General features: G+C 44.4%; 1 pseudogene; it reads right to left on the minus strand.

Annotated features, from left to right (window-relative positions):
• Window positions 1-9,814: 9,814 nt before the first annotated feature.
• On the minus strand, window positions 9,815-12,240 carry LOC144255112 (pre-mRNA-splicing factor RBM22 pseudogene; annotated as a pseudogene).
• Between the last annotated feature and the right edge of the window lie 422 nt (window positions 12,241-12,662).

Consider the following 12,662-nt stretch of genomic DNA (forward strand, 5'->3'; position numbering starts at 1 on the left):
AGGTCAGTGAGTTTGTTAACATTCTATTCTACCAAGCCTGATTCATTTACATAATAGCAGCACTCTTCCCTTAGAAATAGGCAAGTATCTCCCTTTTCGGCTGTCAATAAGTCTAATGCTCGTTAGTTTTGGAGTACCACCTGAGCTAGAGAGGTGACCTGTCTCTGGAGGGAGGAGAGTGACTCTGCTGTAGCATCAAGAGCTGATTGAAGCTTTTTGTGAAGGTCATCTTTAGTCCAAATAGAGTACCCTAAAGCTCCTTTGATTACTCCAGCTGCTGCTACAGTTTCAGCTACGGAGATTCCTATGAGGATAGGCAGGAAGGTTACACGCTTGCTGCATGAAAAAGTAGAATGAGAGAATAAGTGTTCAAATTCTGTGGTGCTATATAAAGTAAGCTGAGAGGTTACTTGGACAGCAAAACAGGGAGTGGTTATATTGTCAGGGATATAGGTCATTAAGGTTCCATTACACCAAAGAAAGTCTCCAGGATTTGTGTATTTGTTTGTAGAAGCAATTGTGTAATGTCAGCATCTGTCGTGTTGGATGTGTGGCGAGGGGCTGATGCAGAGCCATCGAGGCAAGGCAGTGAAATTGGTGTTACTGGGTGTGAGTTCCCACAAAGGGATGTTCAAGGCAGGTTGCATTTTACTGCCAGTGGGGGAGAGATAGTATGAGGAGAAGTTGAGAGGGACTCAGGCCAGGAGGGGCCTTTCCAGGGAGGCACAAAGAAAACAGTTTTGGGGTAATTGGTTTACTTGATCTTGTGGAAGTGGAAGGGCATGATCTGGTATAGCCTGTAGGGCAGCCATGACTATAATTGAGGGGAGGGAGGATGGTGAAAACCGTAGAAAGGAAATAATAGCCTAAAATTTAGATAGAAAATCTGTGCCCAAAAGGGGAATGGGACATTGGTGCATCAAACAGAAGGAGTGTGAGAATGGGTGGCCTGAAAATAAGCAGGGTAGGAGTGGGGTATGTTTGGGATACATTGTTTGTCCACCTACCGCAACAATAGGGGACTGAGAAGGAAGTAAGGATCTTCAAAACTCCTGTTAAGTCTGAGAATGTTGCTCCAGTGTCTATTAAAAAGAAAATTTTGTGACATCAACCATCACTTGGACCCTGGGTTCCTGCATGGTGATTGGACTTGTTGGGACAGGAGTCTTGAGGCCCAATCAATCATCAGTGGCCAGTCCCATGAGGTTATGGGGGCAGCTAGGGCCTGGCCGTGCACCCCTTTGGGTATGAGGACAGCCCGAAGTCCAGTGGCCCATCATGGAACATTTTGGGAAGGGTCTGGTAGGCGACCTTGGATTGGGGCAGACTCTGCTCCAATGTCCTTCTTGTCCACACTTAAAGCAAGCCCCAGGGGGGCGGGTTTCAGGGGATGGTCTTTCCACATGGGAGATGAGTTTTGAGAGGGCCCATGGAGGGCCTGAGCCAGCATTTGGCACTTTAGGCGTTTAGCCTTTTCATCTCGGTTATGATAGACCTTAAAAGCAGTAGCAAGAATCTCTGTCTGGGGAGTGAGGGGGCCTTGTTCTAATTTTTTAAGTTTGATCCGAATATCAGGAAAACTATGGGCAAAGAAATAAGTCATTAGTAACTGTCGGCCATCAGGGGTTTCTGGATCCAAATTAGTGTATTGCAGGAGAGCCTTAGTTAGGCGGTCCAGAAAGGCTGATGGGTTCTCATGTTTATCTTGGATGATTTCCTGAAGTTTCTCAAAGTTAACTGCTTTTTGGGCTGCCTTTTTTAGGCTTGCCAGAATACAAGTGGTGAAATAATCTCGGTTTGTGATGCCATTATTGGTGTTGTAATCCCAGAGGGGATTTTGGTCTGGGACTGCTTGGGGCCCAATGGGGTGTGCCGGTATTGGAGAGGATCATATAGACATCATGGGAGGTGAGGCTATAGGCCTGTGTTAAATATTGGAATTCTTTGGTATACATAACTGGATTGGTAGTATATGAGCCTAGTTGGTTTTCAATTTGGGAGAGGTCAGCCATAGAAAAGGGGACATGTACTTGGATAATGCCTTCAGCACCTGCTACCTCATGCATGGGGGCAATTATTTGAGGAAGGGCATTGGTTTCGGTTTTTGATCTAGTGAGTGGAGGGGAGAAGTCAGGTTGCTGAGGTGAGGGTGATGGTGGAGAGTCTGGAGCAGAAGGTTGAGGGTGAGAATCTATTGGAGCTGGGCGATAGGGTGGAGGTTCATCAGCAGGGTCAAAAGTAGTGGATGAGTCCAGAGAAGGAGAAAGTTGGGGATCAGTGGTGGGAGGGTTGGTTGGTAGGCTAGAAGAATCTGTAGAGGTTTGCAAGAGGTGCAGAGAGCAGGATTGGAACGGAGCAAGAAGAAAGCCTGGACATAAGTGATCTTTACCCATTTTTTTGAATGCTCACAGTAATTGTAGAGACCCCTTAGAATGGAGGGATCCAAGGACCCAAAAGGGGGCCATCTGCTTTGGTTGTCTAAGGGATAAGTGAGCCAGGCTTGGGTGCTATATTTGATCAATTTTCTGGGTTTGATGTCTGGTGTCAAGGAGAGGGTTTTGAGGTTATCCAAGAGGCATTGTAGGGGAGAGTCGACTGGCAGAGAGGACACATTACCCACGTCACAAACATAGTGTTAGGGGGAGGGAAGAGGACACAAACATAATATAGAGGAGAAGGAAGGAGACGCAAAGATAGTATAAGGGAGAAGGAAGGAGACGCAAAGATAGTATAAGAGAGGAGGAAACTGATTTATTGGCAAAAGGGGCGTCCCCGCTAGAGCCAAAAACCAGGAGTGCCTTAGTGGCAGGTTCAAGATGAAGAGATTGGTGGTCACCGATTCCTGACAGTCGAAGCTCTCATCCTAGCCAGAGCTGGAGCCATGGGAGACCTTGGCCAAGGCTTTTCGGGACCCCTCCTGGAGAGGCCAGATACTCCCAGGGCTGGAAAAAGGGGAAAGAGAGAGACAGGGGAAGAGGGAGGAAGAGGAGGTTAAGGTTTTCTCTGGCGGCCGAGTCTTAAAGGTGAGTACTAGGACTTTAGGAGAGCCACCACACTGTGAAGGTATGGGTGGGGTGTTATGTTCAGTTCTCTGTTGTGTGTCCCTGGAGGTTACACAGTTCTTTGAGGGAGACCTACAAAGCCTATGCTGGTAACTTACCAGCTGGGAAGGGAAGGGAATAATTTTGAACCCAGGAGTCTATTCTGCCCTATGAAGGCGTCCCTGAGGGCCACCGTAGCCTTAAAGGCTGTGGTGGGGTGTTTTACTCCCCGCAGGTGGGCAAAGAGGTTTGCTGGACAATCAAAGGTCAAATCCTCCTGACACCACCATTGGGTTTAGGACTCCAGGAAGGGGAAACTCACCAATCAAAGGCCGTGGTGGATGTAGTTCTGGCGATCGAGAAAATGGGCTCAGGTCATCTGGTGAGTGGCACTTCCGAAGGAAGAGGGACCTAAAAGTGGGTTTTAACCCTCTCCGGGGTTTCAGCACCAAATGAAAGAAAAGTGACCACAACACTAGGAGCAACCAAGAGATCTTTATTGCAGCAGTGCAACAAAGAGGAAAGAAAGAAGAAAAGAAGTGGGAGGTGGGCAGCTGGGGAAGGCTTTTATAGCCCTTCTACTATGCTGCCTAAATCTAACAGGGTCTCTGGGTTTGCAAGCTGCCTTGTTGGCACACAAGGGGGGTAAGTGCTCAGCCTTGAGCAGAGGGGCAAAGCGCTCAGCCTTGAGCAAGGGCTTGGGCATTTGGGCTTGAAGCAAACAGGTGATAAAGAATCAGACAAAGGGTTTGAGTGGCCAGGTCATCCTGCAGCTAACTTTGTTAGGCATGCCCTGCAGACAGCTTACTCAGCCTGTCCTGCACCTAACATAAATAAAATATTAAAAATGGCTGGGGATGTGGCTCAGTGGCTGAGCACCCCTGGTTCAATGCCTGGCGCAAAAAATAATAATTAAAAATTAAATTATTATTATATGAGGCTTATTTTTTGAAATGATAATGGCATTGGTGTAGAATACTGGGGAGAAAAATAGTGGGAGTAATGAAAGTGTAAGGTAATACCGATATTCTGATGCCAAAGAAGATCTCTACAGGTTAGAAATAAGTGGGTGAGCCAGAGGTAGTTGCCAACAAAGTATTTTATTTGCAAATAAAAGTGTAGTCTTTTGAGGTTCCCCAGTGACAAAGGAAAATAAATTTAAGAGGGACTAAATATTATGTAACAAAGGAGATTGGAACAAATAAGAAAGAAATGTTGGGAGAGACTCCATGATTTCTCTTACCTAAGTGGTGCCAGGAGAATCTGAAATAGCAGGTAAGAGGCTGGAGAGAATCATCAAGGAGACAAAAGTACACAGCAATTCCCTCCACACAGACAAGGCTGACCCTTACCATGCTGAAGGCGAGGGACAGAGGAGACACATTCCATGAGGACATCATGTTCTGATCTCTGAATTTTGGCCTTATTGGAGAGGCTGTGTCCACTCTGCATAAGGCCAGGACAAGGTCCCTCAGGGCCACTATTTTGTCCCTCAGTTATGAGGAGCAAGAAGAGTCATGGGGCACACTCATATGTCACCTCTGTGGTGCTGATGTGCAGAGGGAACCTAAGGGCAAGGGTCTGCATAATTTAAAGGGTCAGACTTTCTAAAGACATCTTCTAACAGCTTTGAACTAGAATACTAAAGAACCTAAGGAGATATGGTTCTACCAGTGATAGCCCAGGGCTCTCCCATTGCTGTCCCTCTCTGAAGGTGGGGCCAGGTCTGTTGTTTTCAAGCCCAATGGTGCAATATAAGTCTGTAAAGGAGAGTGGATTTCATCATGTTTTAGAGCAGCTTGTATTTTCAAGATTATGAGAGGAAACTTCTTTGTTTGCAGGGGGTGGGGGGGGTTGGGGGGACAGTGCTGGGGATTGAACCCAGGGCCTTGTGACTGCTAGGCAAGCACTCTACCACTGAGGTATGCTCCCAGCCTTAGAAGAAACTTAAACAGATAGAAAAATCACCATTTTAAAAAAAATATTTAATTTATTTTAATTATTTACTTTCTTTTAAACAGCAACAAATAATATTCATTAAATCTATGCAACCAAAATTATGGAATTCAAGATCTGGATGGAGAGAAAACTAGAGAAAAGTAATTGAGGATTAATGGGTGTCACAACCAAAATGCTTGTGTCCTCCCCAAATTTATACATTGAAGCCTTGCCCACTAATGTGATGGTAGTAGGAGGTAAATCCTTTGGGACTAATCAAGACTAGGTAAGAACTGGGTGCTGTAGCACATGCCTGTAATTCCATCTTCTGGGCAGAGGTCGGGTAGGGGTAGTGGTGTTTGTAAGTTCAAGGCCAGCCTCAGCAAGTTAGTGAGACCCTATCTCAAAATATAGGCTGCCCCTGGGTTCAATCCCCAGTCCTTAGGGGAAAAAAAGACTACAGAAGATCATTTCAGTCATTTCTAGTTTTGAAGTAATGGGATTAACATTCTTGTTTGAGTCCAAACAGCTTGCCCTGTGATCTTGGGTACATCCTTTGTTATCTCTCAGTACTGGTATCATCCCCTACAAAGGAAGAGAATTTAAATAAAATCCACCTGATTGAATCAGACCCACTCAGAATATACACTTGGGTGTTGATTGACATAAGAATTTGAGACTTTAATTGCTTCTACTGAATCATTTTGGGTAGAAACAAAACCAGATTTTTTTTTTTTTTTGTTGTTGTTATTTTTTGGAACTGGGATTGGACCCAGGGGTGCTGAATCAATGAGCAACATCCCCAGCCTTTTTTACTTTTAATTTTGAGAGGTCTTGATAAATTGATTAGGGCCTACCTAAATTGCTGAGGCTGCCCTTGAATTTGCAGTCCTCCTGCCTCAGCCTCAAGAGTCACTGAGGTTTCAGGTATGTACCATCACACCCAGCTAAATTAATGTTGATTGGATATCTGAAATAAGGTGAATCTGATCTCAACTACAGCAGGCATTCTTTTTTTTTCTTTCTTTTTAAAATTTATTTCTTGACACATGACAATAGTGGAGTGCATTACATTCATAATTATCTATTCACGGCACATTTTTTGTAACTCTGTTATACAAAGTATGTTCACACCAAATTATGCCATTATTCATGAGCTCTCTTATTTTTTTAAAATTTTTTGCGTACAATTCTTGCAGGCATGCTAAAGGACTCTTTGTCCCATGTGTCCAACAGTGATACTGATAAACCCACCCTAATTCCCTCTTATGATTAGGAGCCATCTCATCCCAAAGGCATGAAAAGTTAATTTCGACTGTACTATAAATTACTGTGATTTCTGAACTTGCTTGGAATGCCTGCCCATGCCTTGAACTCACCCATGCCTGGCTTTCCCTGACCAGATAACAACTCTCTCTGAAACTTTAGTGGTGCCTCATAAATTCTGGCTTTCCCTGGCCAGATAAAGACCTTCTCTGAAACTCCAGTGGTGCCTCATAAATTCTGATGTTGGGATCTAAATTTACTCCCTAATTGCTGGATCACTAACCAATTACCTGTCTTTGTGTAATGCTTGTCAAAATCCTATTATCTGTAAGTTCTCAAGACACCTGCTCTTTTTGCAACTTTCTGTGCTATAAAGCTGCACTACTAGAGAGCTGCGGTGCTCTTCTCTTCCCATGGGTTTCAGGAGAGACAGCCCCGGCTGGTCGTAATTACAAGCTTGCTTTAATTTGATTTAAATTGGAGTCAATGGTCTTGTCTTTGTGTCGTAGTTTAACAATACCCCACTACCCTCTTAAGAGAAGTGTTAATCAAAGTTCAAATTGTCTTTAAGTCTAGGACCTGGTTTAGAGTCCGGAGAAGTCAACCACTGCTGCTTCAGACCCATAGGGAGTGGGGTCAGTAAGAAGGACAGGAAACAAGTGTGGGGATGACTATGGAAGACCCAAGATTCCCAGGACCCCTCCTAGTCTTCGGCATCCTCAATATGGTTCATCTGTGGCAGAGGGTGGAAGGGCCTGACCTATATGGTGTTGGGAAGTGGGGGCTTCTGGGTGCACAGGGAAGAGACGACGAAAACAGACAACTTCAGAACTGGGTTAGGTCACCTGGAATCTCTCATTGCACCCCTGCCTCAGGGCTTGCCCTTCTCAAGGGCCAAATTTGCCCCAAAGAGGGTCAGTAGCTTAGTCCCTCAAGACCATTGGTCTGCACGTGAGCAGTGGGGGAGCAGTGTTCAGTTCTTTCCATTCTTGTGAAGTAAGGACCATGGGTCTGTCCCCAATTTTCTACCCTGTTCAGGGCACAGTGTGCAGGGCCATCTGATATAGTTACTTGAGGACCATGAAGGAAGACATGGAAGAGACATGCTTGGGGAGACATATTCCTCTTAGTCCAGGCCAGGGTCCAAAGCTTCTCAGAAAGACAAGGTCAGGACTAATTCTGGGGCCTCTGGCTGGCCTCATGACTACTCCTGTGGAAGTCCTTACAGGCTTCTCAGCATCTGGACAACTTGTTGCCAGCTCTTTTATCTTGTTGAAAATTGACCTATTTTAGTTATTAAAAAACATACCACAACATCAATCTTCCTTTTCTTTTTATAGTTCTGTTACATTCAAACATTCTAAAATGAGATAGTTCCCTGCCCAGACTTAAGTAATGATAATGAGATGCTGCAGACACCCAACAGTAAAAATAGAAGATAAAAGTTCCAGTTCTAACCCCAAGACTTCTATTCAAACACAATGCAGTGCATTTCATTTCTGTTTGTTAAAATGTAGTACAGGGTGTTCTTTTTTTCTTCATACCTTTATTTTATTTACTTATTTTTATGTGGTACTGAGGATTGAACACAGGACCTCACCCATGCCAGGTGAGTGCACTACCGCTGAGTCACAACCCCAGCCCCTCAGGATGTTTTTTTAAATATTTTCATCCCAATGCTGTAATGATGCATGCTTGTAATCCCAGCTACTCAGGAAACTGAGGCAGGAGGATTGTAAGTTTGAGACCATCCTCAGCAACATTGTGAGACCCTGTCTCAAATTAAAAAGGGCTGGAGATATAGTTCAGTGGTAGTTCAGTTTCCAGTACTGGAGGAAAAAAGTTTCATCCCAAACACCAGATTTCTTCAATTACATACAACTCCAACTGATAGAAATAGAAAGCAATTTCTGTCTTTTGGTGATGGCATAGAGAAATAAAACTATCCATTAGATTCCTTTAGTAAAGAACGAGGTAAAAGAGAGGAAAGAAAAGAACTGGGCTGTGCTGGGTGGTTGATTTCTATTTGTTTTTCTGAGGATATGACTTCAAGAGTTAAGACACACTTTTGTGCCACTACCATAATTAGTATGGGCCATCTTTAATTTTAGGTGATAAAATGAGATATACTCAATAAACATAAATATGGTCAATTTTTTTTCCCTGCAGGTTGATTCTCCCCACCAAAAAATGACAAATACAAATTGAACATATGTTAGAGCCACAACCAAAGGGGCCCCAGCAAACTTCCAGCTGCCAGCAAACTTCCAGCTGCCAGCAAACTTCCAGCTGCCAGCTGATGATTGGCTCACAGCGGCCCCAGCAACTTCTAGCTGCCAACTGATTGGCTCCTCTGCGGTGATGCTCATAGGGCTGTTTCCCTGCCCTTTCAGACCACAGAGCTGCTCATTGGGGGACTTTTTTGGCTCCGCCCATGCAACCCAGCCAATCGGCCTCAAGAGCAGGAGGAGTGGGGGAGGTGGAGAGGCTTGTGGGAAGCAGTGGTGGCAGTTGGGCTCTGAAGGTTTTTCCTGAGGAGCTGTTTTGTTTGGCATGTGTGGTTATAAAAATAAAGTTTGTTTCTTTTGACAAGTGGCTCCTGAATTGTGCCTAGCCAGACTGCAGCAAACATAGAATTAGGATGATGATTCTGCTGGACATTCCATTTTGGTAGCTGCTTGTTTCCCATAGAAGTAAGAGGAACAGGCACTAGGTTTTCTTAGGAATGTAACATCATAACCAGCAGACTTCATGGCAGCTTATCTGTGGTACTGATCCTTGGAATACACATAGGAAAGACTGGCTGTTGTTCTCTGACTGCCCATATTTGCACATTTGATGACAATGGAAAATACCCAGACAAGAAAGCAAGAAAGAAACATGTTTCTTCCAAGATCAGCTGCTGGAATTTTTTTTTTTTTGAACCCAGGGGCACTTTGCCATTGAGCCACATCCCCATCCCTTTATATTTTTTAGTTTGAGACAGAGGTTCATTTAGTTATATAGGGCCTTGCCAAATTGCTGAGGTTGGCCTTGAACTGGCAATCCTTCTGCTAAGACACAGGATTCCAGACATGTAAGACCATGCTTGCCTCAGCTATTGGTTTCTCAGGGACCCTTTCTTCCACAGAACCCCAGGGTGGTGATACTGTGCTGCTGTGTCTTTTGGCATGAGCTTCCATCCTCAGTGGGTCCTGAGAAAGATAGTGGATTGATCCTGGAGCCCTCATGGAAGGACAGGGTGCTCTCACTGAGTGGAACATGGTGACCCACACACTGGGAGTGGCAGTGAGGTAATGGTCGCTACAGCTGGGGGACTACATGGGAAGAGGTAGTAGTTTCCAGAGGCCACTGCTGCCGCTGCTGTGGGAGGAGAAGAAATACACCTTGTCAGTCCTAGAACAGGCTCTAGCTTGATCCCCAAGACTATGATTCCATCCTTCTATTTTTTTTCCCTCTTTCCCATTTTGTTGGCCATTGACAATCAACTTATTAAAGAATTTTTTTTTTCCTGCAGCTGGGCCGGGCCAAACTGGATGAAAGTGACTGCTATCTGTGTATAATACGGATCATCCAGATCTCTCCAAATGACTTCTTAGATATGTCCCAATGATGGTATTACCCAGCACCAATATCCAGTATGGTGATGATCTTGTACACTGAAGGGTCCAGGTAAAGTCTTGTTGCAGCCCACTTGAGAAGTTTATATGCTCCAGAGTCATTGATTCCATATTGGTCTTTAATAGTATGACTAGCCCAGAGGTGGCTATCTGGATCTGTAGCTGCTCATGTCTGTATGGAATGCTCCTTTTCTCTCCTCCTTTACACTCTTCTTTCACCCAGAAGGAGCAAATGTGGGGCCAATTCCTTTTGAAGTAAGAATCGTTGGGGCAGCATGTCACTGATGGATATGGCTTTCCCCAGCATGCTGAGTGGCTGTGTTCCATCAGTTAGAAATCTCTTTTGCACTTAATTCTTGACATCTGACTTTGGTGTGTCATCCCTCAAGTCTCTCATCATGTACCTGGATGGATAGGGCATACTGTAGATCTGAGAGGCAGGTCTACTAGGCATCCTTCAGTTTACTTCAGGTTTGGCTTACTTCAGTTTTCTTAAAACACATCTGGACCCTGGAACATACCAATAAAATATTGTGAATTACTTGGCACAAACTTCAAATTCCTTCCCATTTTTTTTTCTGGTCATTGGTATATATGGGTTTTCTCCAAGACACATCTGGCACAGAATGGGGGAAAGTCTACATTTCCTCCTAGTTTGGCCTGAAGCAGGTGTTGGAACCAGTCAGGGAGCCATCTGGAGAGCTTTTGGAGGCAGTAGTAGCATCAGAAATAGGAACTGGACTCTCCTACTTCCAGTGCTCTGTTACTGAAGGAGGATGGAGGTGTTCCAAGAGAGTGGGACCTCAACTCCGGACAAGTGGGGGTCCTTGACAAGCATCACAGAAAGGAATTTAAGGACACATCAGTTAGAGGCAGAGACAGATTTATTTAGAAAGGCAGAGACACATTAAGGGTGGATGTGGGAAGAGTGAGAAGTACTCTTGGTCTGGATGTTAATATTTGTAGAAGGGATAGTAGCCCATGGGGCTCTGCTAGAAGTGGATTTAGGGCAAAGTGATGAACTTTGGGGCCAGTTTTCCTAGTGCTTACATCATGTGACTTTTGGCCAGCAAGGACACAGCCAAGGTTGCTGGTTGAATTGCCTATTCTGCATTCCAACAGTTCAAAAATTTTCTGCATTCCTATGATTCATGAGCACTTTTCTTTTGAGACTCAGTATGTCTTTTCTTTCTGTAATTTCAAATTCCTATCTCAGTTCAATTCTGAATGTTATCTTTATTATGTAGGTTTTAGGGAAGGGGTCATCTGTGCAAAGAACTGTGATAAAGCCTTGTCTTTTCAATGGAATCAGGATCAGGGTTCTGAGAATCTATCTCCAAGTGACCCCCTGCCCCAGAGCCTGGCAGAGCCCTATCCATGGGCTTGAATTTCAAACATGAACTCTGAGGGTACCAACCCCCTCAAAGATTTTTTTTTCCTTAGTGGGTGCTGGTAAATGGGGTCCCTAATGGGAGAGTCAGGAAATTAGATTCTCACAGAGCTCATCATCTCTCTGGGAAAACAATATTGGGCAAAGGACTGAAATTCTCATTATTTTGACTTTTCTTAGACCTTATTAGAAAAGTGAAAAATAAGGTGATAGGTGTGTCTACGTAACTGACAATACAAATTGTGCAAGAGGGAATCTTATGAAAATAGGATCTGCACAGAGAAATTCATTGCTACTGAAAAATATCCTCTTGGAAATGTACAGTTATGTAACAGAGACAGAGACTCTGCCATGTATTTGTGTTATTATGATCAAAGAGACTGAAAGTAGAAGCTTCCACTGAAATGTTGTCAACCGAAAAGGGAGGCCCAAGCAATGTTAAAAAAAAAAAAAAAAAGGACCGCTAATTAAAAAAGGTGAAGGCAGGATTCAAAGGTCAGCTGTCATCCCTGAGTCTAAAAGGTGTCCCATGTTAGTCAATGAGCCTCCAAGCACTAAGAATGAAGAAGGGAGCAGGGAGAAAAGGACTGCAGACCCCGTTACCCAGGAAGGTGAGCATCCCTCCTGCCTTCTTTTGTTTAAATGTGTTTCCCCAAAAGCCTGTGTTGCAAACTTAATCCCTAATACAGGAGTGTTGGGAGGTGGGACCTAATGAAGGAAACAGACCTCTTTGGCAGTGGGCCTTCTGGACATTCTGCCATAGTTTCTTGCTCAGGAAATGCTGTTCCACCAGAAATTCATTTGCCAACTCTGTTCCTCTGATGGGCAGAGCCCCAGATTGTCACTCATTCCCAGTGTGTCTTCCTGACTTGGCTTTGTCACCTGGGAACAATCCAACAATCTTAGCTGGATTCTGGAGGTAGGTGGGGTTAGAGATGTTGTTCACTTTGTGGTCATCATGGGGATATGCACCATGGTGTTCCATTCTGACTCCTGGTGTGCTGTACAGAGTTGTCCCTAGTGTCTTGTGGCAGATGGAGAACTGGAAATGTTTGATGGTTTGTGCATGAGGTTCCATTATACATACCCCTGGTGAATGGACAGGAACTCCAATGGGACTGTGTCTCAAGTCCCTGGTGTGCCTAGAGCACTGGGCTGTACTTCAGAATATAGCTGAGTTTAGGCTTGGGAACATTTGGGTACCTAGAGCCCTGATCCCTGTCAGACATAGATTCAAGAGAAAAAGGGTCACTTGAAGTGGGGATCTGGAAATACAGAGAAAAAAAAATACACTGAATCTGCCCATGAATCACTAGAAAAAACAATCAACCTGTAAGCAAATAAGCATTTGTCCTTGTCCACAAACAGTACTAGGATGTGAAGACAACGTGCAAGTGCAGGAAAAGC

This window comes from Urocitellus parryii, chromosome 1, assembly GCF_045843805.1.
Source record: "Urocitellus parryii isolate mUroPar1 chromosome 1, mUroPar1.hap1, whole genome shotgun sequence".
Taxonomy (NCBI): domain Eukaryota; kingdom Metazoa; phylum Chordata; class Mammalia; order Rodentia; family Sciuridae; genus Urocitellus; species Urocitellus parryii.